A 7367-nucleotide genomic window follows, 5' to 3' on the forward strand; every position below is an offset into this window, starting at 1 on the left:
TTTATTTGATCACCATTTCTGATGGGCGCAAATAGGTGTTTGCATGTCAAGTCAGAGCAACAGCACAGACACAAGAGCAAGCATTTGGAAGAATGTTCTCAACAAGTGCAGAGTAACACTTCCCAAATGAGCCTGAGTCTGACCTGAAAGTGTTTGAACTGGAGAATAAATATGAGTGCTGTCCAGCTACTTTTCTGAGGGTGAAAGAGCTGCCACTTTCAAAAAAGGCTGAGTTACACTGATATTTTGCACATGCAAATCCCCTTTTCTATGGACATTGAAGTCAAAGGGGATCTTAATGTGGATTTCACAGTGAGAAAGAGTGGTCTCTTGAAGAATTTGTGTATTTAGTGTTTTATATGGAGATTCACATTTCTGAAGTTTTCATACATTTAGAAGACTGGGTTACTTAGATCCAAGCTTATCAAAGCAACATTTCTGGTAGTTGCATCAAATTTTCCTACCTATGCTACACCTATTAGAGTTGTTACCACCTTCTGCACAACAACGGCTAATGAATTCCATGGAGAAATTATCATTTACTTATTGACAGGGCCTCTTGATCCCTTACTGGAGCAACAGATCAACAACAGAGGTTTTCTTTAAAAAAGCGAAAGATCATGGTCATGAAAGCAGAAGCTGTCTTCTTCCATGAACCTCTCATGGAATACCGCTTCAAAAGAGTGGAAAGAAGATAAGGTTTGGACTGAGATCTGATAATGCGCATCTGTGACCTACAAAGGAGATAGAATGGGAGGTATTAGGTTGCATTCCCCTGCATTGTACTCTGGAAGAGAGATCCTGTGCAGCAGGGAAGAATACACAGAGCTGTGGTTTAAAAGAATAACGTAGCCTGGAGTTAATGGAAATAATATGAAGGTTCTGTCTTAAACTTCTAAAACCAAGACAAATTTGAAGTGAAGGTTAAAACACCATCTCCTAACCTGCTTTATTTTGCTTATATGTTGCAGCACCACATATGGTATCGATATGTAAGATCACTCACTATTTAGACTACTGCAGTAGAGTGAGTTACAGAGCACCAGTCTTCATTTAGACTGTGCTTGCTTTCTCTGGTTTGTGTCTCAACCTTAATGTCCCTTTAACAGAGCTTTCCCCCGCCACCACCCCCTGCCCCGCTTTTGGTGGTTTAACAGATATTATATAGTATTTATAGAGCATATCAATGTGCGACAGCTTGCCACAGATCATAAACACATTTTTCTGTTGGAAATGTTGAAGTCGTGATTTTCACCACGTGATCTCCAGTTCCCTAAGGTTTGCTCCTTTAATTGTAAATAGCCAGAAAGTCATCAAGCTAGCGTTTAATAAACTTTTAATTTGAAATGGATTACCACATGTTGTGTTTGTTTACCCATTATTAAATCTCTTAGCAACATATCACCAGCAGAAACAGCATACTGTAGCACTGCATAGATACATTAAAAAACAAACCCATGGGGGATATTAGCAGCTAATAATATCTTTAAAGAAGGCTCCAAGAAAAATAAATAAATATAAACAATATAAAAAATTACTCTTAGAAATTTTTTTAGTGCAAATCTGTTTGGCATGGAAATTGCAGATCTTCCATGATCAGCTTATCAGCATATTTCAGAGGTCTGCACACAAACTAGGACATACACTAATGATCTTTCTCAGTTCTTATAAATACATCTTTCTGAACTTCTCATACCGAGTATCACGAGTTTTTTCCATGTGTTTCCAGAAGCGTGACCTATTTAGTTGCAGCCTGTATGTGTGTGTCCACATACATGTGAAGACTGATAGTAGGACCAAACAATGGTAAGGACAAGTTTGATTTATTAAGAGCTTGTCCATAACTCTTCACTGTTGAGAAAAATTGGCTGCAACTCCACCTCTTGGTTCTGCTATTCATGGGTTTGTGCTGTATTTAGAAGCACCTTAGCAGAAATGCAGAAGATCTATGGCAACAAAAAGGACCTTATGCCTCAGTACAATGTATGTTTACACCTCTGTGCTTCTGGTATCAGGGTGGTAATATAAAAGCCTTTTGATCACAGTGCAGTTGCTGCTTAGTCTAAAAGTGTCACAGGGCAAACCTTTTCTTTATCTCCTAAACCATCACTCACTGTCTGAAAAAATACTTCTGCTGGCCTCTTTCCACGTTACACTTCCAACCTGAGCTGCCTATTTGCCACACTAAATGATTATTGCTTATCCGCTCTTTCTTTCTTTCCTTCCAATATCCTCCTCTTTGACCTCCCATGTCTTCTACCGTGCATCACTGCTACTGTTCTCAAATGCCAGAGGAACGTCTGTCCTGAAGAACTAAATCTCTGTTTCAGATCTGCACATAATATTCACACAGACACTACCACCTGTGGGTTGGCTGCATCCTTCAATGCATCAAACAAGAGGGAATATAGGAATGTCTGCATACCAAAAAAAGAATTCTTTTTGTCCATGGCAGTCAGATCCCACATGCTGAAAAGAAAAACCAATGGCATGTCCTGCCATTCTCCTCGTTCTTGAATTTCTAATAGAAGAGGAGCAATTTCCGAGTCCATTACAATACGGTCAATTATATCTTCAATGTAGCTACATCAGGAGACTCACGGAAGCCAGGGAGGATGCTCAGTCTAAAAGTAACATTCGGTTATTTTTCTACAAAAGCTTCTGGGGAGGTCTGCTGTGCATAAGCAAATTATAATTTGTCTTTCCTATGGGTTACCACTTGATTGAATCTTAATGGAATTTCATAGGAGTAGCATAAGGCATGCCTCTGATGCCAGAACTATCTCCCTGCCAAATTTGAAGTCCCTGTTCTAGCCCAGGGAGGTGCTAGAGTTCTTCCAGAAACAATCAGACAAAAAAAAGTATATTTTCCTTTTTATTTTTTCCTGTAAGCTTGGTGTCATAAGCAGCTGAACTGTTATTGCTGCAACTTTCCAAGCATTTTTCAGCCTCAAGCAGAGGGCAGCATGGAAAGTTTCATCCTCAGCAATGAGGCTAGTTTAAATTGCTCATAACTGAAAACAAAGTTAAGCAATATTAATAAAGAGAATCACAGTATTCCTGCCATAACACATGTCGGACCAATATCTGAGTGAGGAAAATCTAGCTTAACAAGAACAATAATGACTAGCCAACACTGAAATGAAACTATGGGTTGCTCCAATGAAAGCCTGAATATAAACCTGAAAGTTTGAATCCATCACCTTGTGGTCCAGATTGTTCAACCTTCTCCAAGACACCATTCTTCTCAGCAATGCTTGAATACATGAGAAGCTCAGGTGGGAGATTAAGGTGCATATCACACTTATTTTGCTTATCTGAATCCTGTGGTAGTTTAATTATCTATTAAAAAAAAATAAAAATTAACATAAGCAGTTCAGTATTCCACAAAGCCAGAACATACTTGTTTGTACACTATTTGTGAACCCTAGAAATCCAAGATGCTGTTACGAGGATTTGGGGAGTTCTTGTTTCTCTGTATTCCATTTACTACAGTTTTCTCTCATATCAGTTTCCCATGTGCATGTTCCCCATGCTTACAGACTAAAGCAGACATCCCAGTAAGTGGCGGTGACTCACAATCCAAATTCAGAATCATCGGGGAAAATACAGATTCCCTGGATCATTAAATCATGCCAGCTTATACACTGAGTTGAAAGACTAATTTTGCAGCTGTGGGGTCCCAGTCCCCCTCCCCCTGCCATTTCAACCAATTTTGACTTTTCTGTTATTTTTTTACCATAGCTCTACTAATGTTGTTTCTGACATTCTCTTTCCTAGCATATCTTTCATATATTTTTTGTGTAAATTCTTGTATCTCTACATGATTCTGAAGTTATTTTCACTTTCTTTTATTCTTGGTAGACCCCCCCCCCCCCCAAAATTGCCTGGAAACCATCACTGCAAGAAAATTAATAACTCCACTTTCTATTAAGTAAACTCACATGTTAAAATTAAGGTGCTTTCAGAATTCATCTCTTTTGGTAAGTTTTTGTTCCTGAGCCAGACCTGACTATAAAAGAGGTATAAGTTTGAGGTCTTGTTTAAGACTGTGAATAAGGGAGCATATCTCAGTTACAGTAACATGCATAATTTGCAGGTCCAGAAACAAAACTTTGACTGAAGAGGAGTTCTTAATTCAGCCCCATTTTCACCAAAGACATACAAAAAATGTCACTTCTGAATTATGTCCAAAAACTATTCAAAAGTAAGGTTCCTACCACAACAGAGCCTTGCTCGCTAGCTGGGGGGTCCCAAACATACAAATGCAACAGTATCATAAACAACATTGATAAATTTTGTAGCCATGTGAAGGCACCTCTGAGATTCACTAAAACTGTGGAGAAAATTAACATGTACTTGTGGCAGGCTCAAACTCAGAATTTCAACTTTTGATCCAATTTTTTGATCCAGTTACTCAGCACCCCAAACAATATTTCGATATTTGAAATAATCCTAAAATTTGGCTGTAAAAAAATCCCACTTATTTTACATAAAGTCGGAGATGCACGTGATTTTAATTTTCTTTATATGCCTACTGGGTATGTTGGTAAACTGCTTTTTGGAAAGATAGTATTGTTTTTAAGGCTGACAGAAGGAAAGTGGAATCTGTTCTGAGGAACAGTGACTAAACCAACAGGCCTATTTTTTTTAAATACAAACCTGAAAGTAGAGATTGCATAACCAGTGATCCAAGTCTTGAGAAATAAAATTTTCAATTTTTTTGAATCGATCAACTTTGGAGTCGTAATGGCCTCTGAGGAAGGGACATTTAAATTTTCCTTCCAAAGCATTAAAATTGTTGTCACACAAGGGAAAAGCTCCCCATCCCACTTCTCGATCGATGCAGGTACGGGCCCCATGAAGAAGGAAGAGTTCAAAGACAACCACCATGCCTGGCTTCACAGCTTTTCTAGGTGGTAGAACCTAGCAAAGGAGGAAAAGAGAAGATTTATTGGTTACAAAAACATCACAAGGGAACCAGCTTTCTTTTATCATATAAAGCTCTACGAACTTCATACCTTTGAGCCAATTTTGCACAACTAAACCAATTAACAACTCTTTCCATCAGTTCATGTATTTGAACAATTTTCCACTCCGACAGAAAATGCTGTGGGCTTTTTCATGCTAATTTTGTGATTTCTTTTTTTCCCTTGGCTTTCTGAAAGTGATCATTTTTTTGTCTTTATTTAGCAGTGGTGGAAAAACATTACCACTAGAAAACTTAAGACAGAGTAACAAACTGACTTGGGAATCTGAGGTGTCCCTGTGAGGGCTCATCGAGATCCACCACTGGGTGGTTCTTGCAGCAGCTTTGGAGAGTTCATCCAAACACCCAGTGAGAACGCTTGCAGGCTTGCTCCTCACTGAGTCATAAACTCTTCTCCGCCCAGTTCTGGGAATGATATTGGTACAGAATAACCTTCCCCTTCAAATTAAAGGAGAGAAACTCTTCTTACAAAGTATGTGAACCTCAGGGTAGGGTCACAAAGGATTTTGAGGTAGTAAACTCTCAGCGTACCAAAGACCAGCAAATACTATTTAGACTTTTCATAAGACAGCTAGAGATATTCTTCTGAGCAGCTTAGAGTTGTGGAAGAGGGTTACCAATGCCTTAGGGCCATGAAGCATTTGTGTCCCCATGGCAAGGACTTGAAAATCAGGGGTGAAGAAACACCCTGAAGTAGTGAATTTATGTAAATCCCTCTGTAAGGTTTGCTGTGCAAAGCAATGCAAGGTCATGGACAAGAGGGTAGAGGAGGAAGCAGGACAGACAGAAAAAGAAATCTGGTGCTATGCCACTATTTTAACTGTTTTCTTTAATAAATGTGGAGATTGACCCAGGTCCTGTTGAACCGCTCTAATACATTCAAAAGGGCAAATAAAACAAAAACCATACAAAAACTAGAACACGGAAGGTGACTACCATCATACCCTGCCTAACAGCTTTGAGGAGTAGCCACCTGGGCACAAAGGGAACAAATACATCAGCTACACCTCTCACACAGCAAAACGTCATCTTCTCCACTGCTCCTACACATTCTCCTGGATTATAGAGAGCTGGGACTGCCTTATCTCTTAAATAAACTACCTTGGATGCTTCTCTAATAGAGACGTTGTTCTGTTATTTGAATATTTTCCACCTTTTATTGTTCCCACTTCAGTCCTCAAAGGTCATAGCAGGAAATACCTTGGTACCTTTGCCTTGCAGAAACTCCTGGTTCAACCTTACCTTGCCTTCCAGCCAAGGTAGAGAAGGAGGAGCCTTTTCTCCTCCTCTCCTCCCTGTTGGGAATTGGCATGTACTAGTAGAAAGTCACAATATTCAAGGGTATCTTATAACTCTGAGCGTCCTGTAGGATATACCCTCAGTACTTTTTGATACTCAGAATAAGACCTCCAAATAGAAGACATCCATCCAAACTGATCACCCACTATTAAAAGCCTAAAATGCCAAAGTCTTTTCAAATTAGTAGGGATTTCTTCAATCAGATGACATTCTGCAGCTGATAACCAGCCACAAATCTTCACTGCTTCAAATATTTCTACACATAAGTACACACCTCAATGCAGCTCTTTCTTGACTGATATTTTTTAAATACAAGCGTCACTTTTTTATACTCCTGATTGAACAGTAAGCAAGATAATAAGCACAACTCACGTACATGCAAGCTTTTTCTCTCTCTTTTTCTGAAGCAGCTAAGGGATTTACCCATACTAGTAACGGCTATCTTAGGAGATGATACATGTTCATAGTTGTGCTGCATTCTATAATTGTTTTGAAGAGGTGAATATAAAATTATTATTTTAATAATATGCCTTCCTGTTCCAAGTTATGTATTGTGATTAGATAACGGCAAGAGAGAGGAAGTCATTTAAGGAAATCTTTTAAAACTATAAATATTGTCATTATTATGTAGGTGTACTTTATATTAATTATGTAAATATATTCTAAGACTTAGTGTAGGCTTAAAATGAAACAGAAGCATCTGTTGAAAAATGCCATAACCCTGTGGCAGCTGCTATTAAACCATTAACAGTATCAGGTTTCATTTAAACCAGATTTACCATTTTCTATAACAGCCCGTGGGAAAGCTAAAAACATTAGGCACAAATTACTGACAAAAGAGATCCTTAATCAAGCCATACATTTCATTTGGCTAGCTGGGTGCTAGATAGTAACCTCTGTGCTACAAATTAAAGGTGGTGGTTACAAGGCTATGATCAAAGACAATTACCTGCATTATGGAACAATCCCAAAGCATAAGCAGCTGAAATCACTGCCGTATCACAACATCCCTTTTGGTTTCTCCCTTGTTTCCCAGCCTTAGTCTTCCCTTTAGAATAACTTCACAGTACACTCTATT

Source organism: Accipiter gentilis, chromosome 20, assembly GCF_929443795.1.
Source record: "Accipiter gentilis chromosome 20, bAccGen1.1, whole genome shotgun sequence".
Classification (NCBI taxonomy): Eukaryota; Metazoa; Chordata; class Aves; order Accipitriformes; family Accipitridae; genus Astur; species Astur gentilis.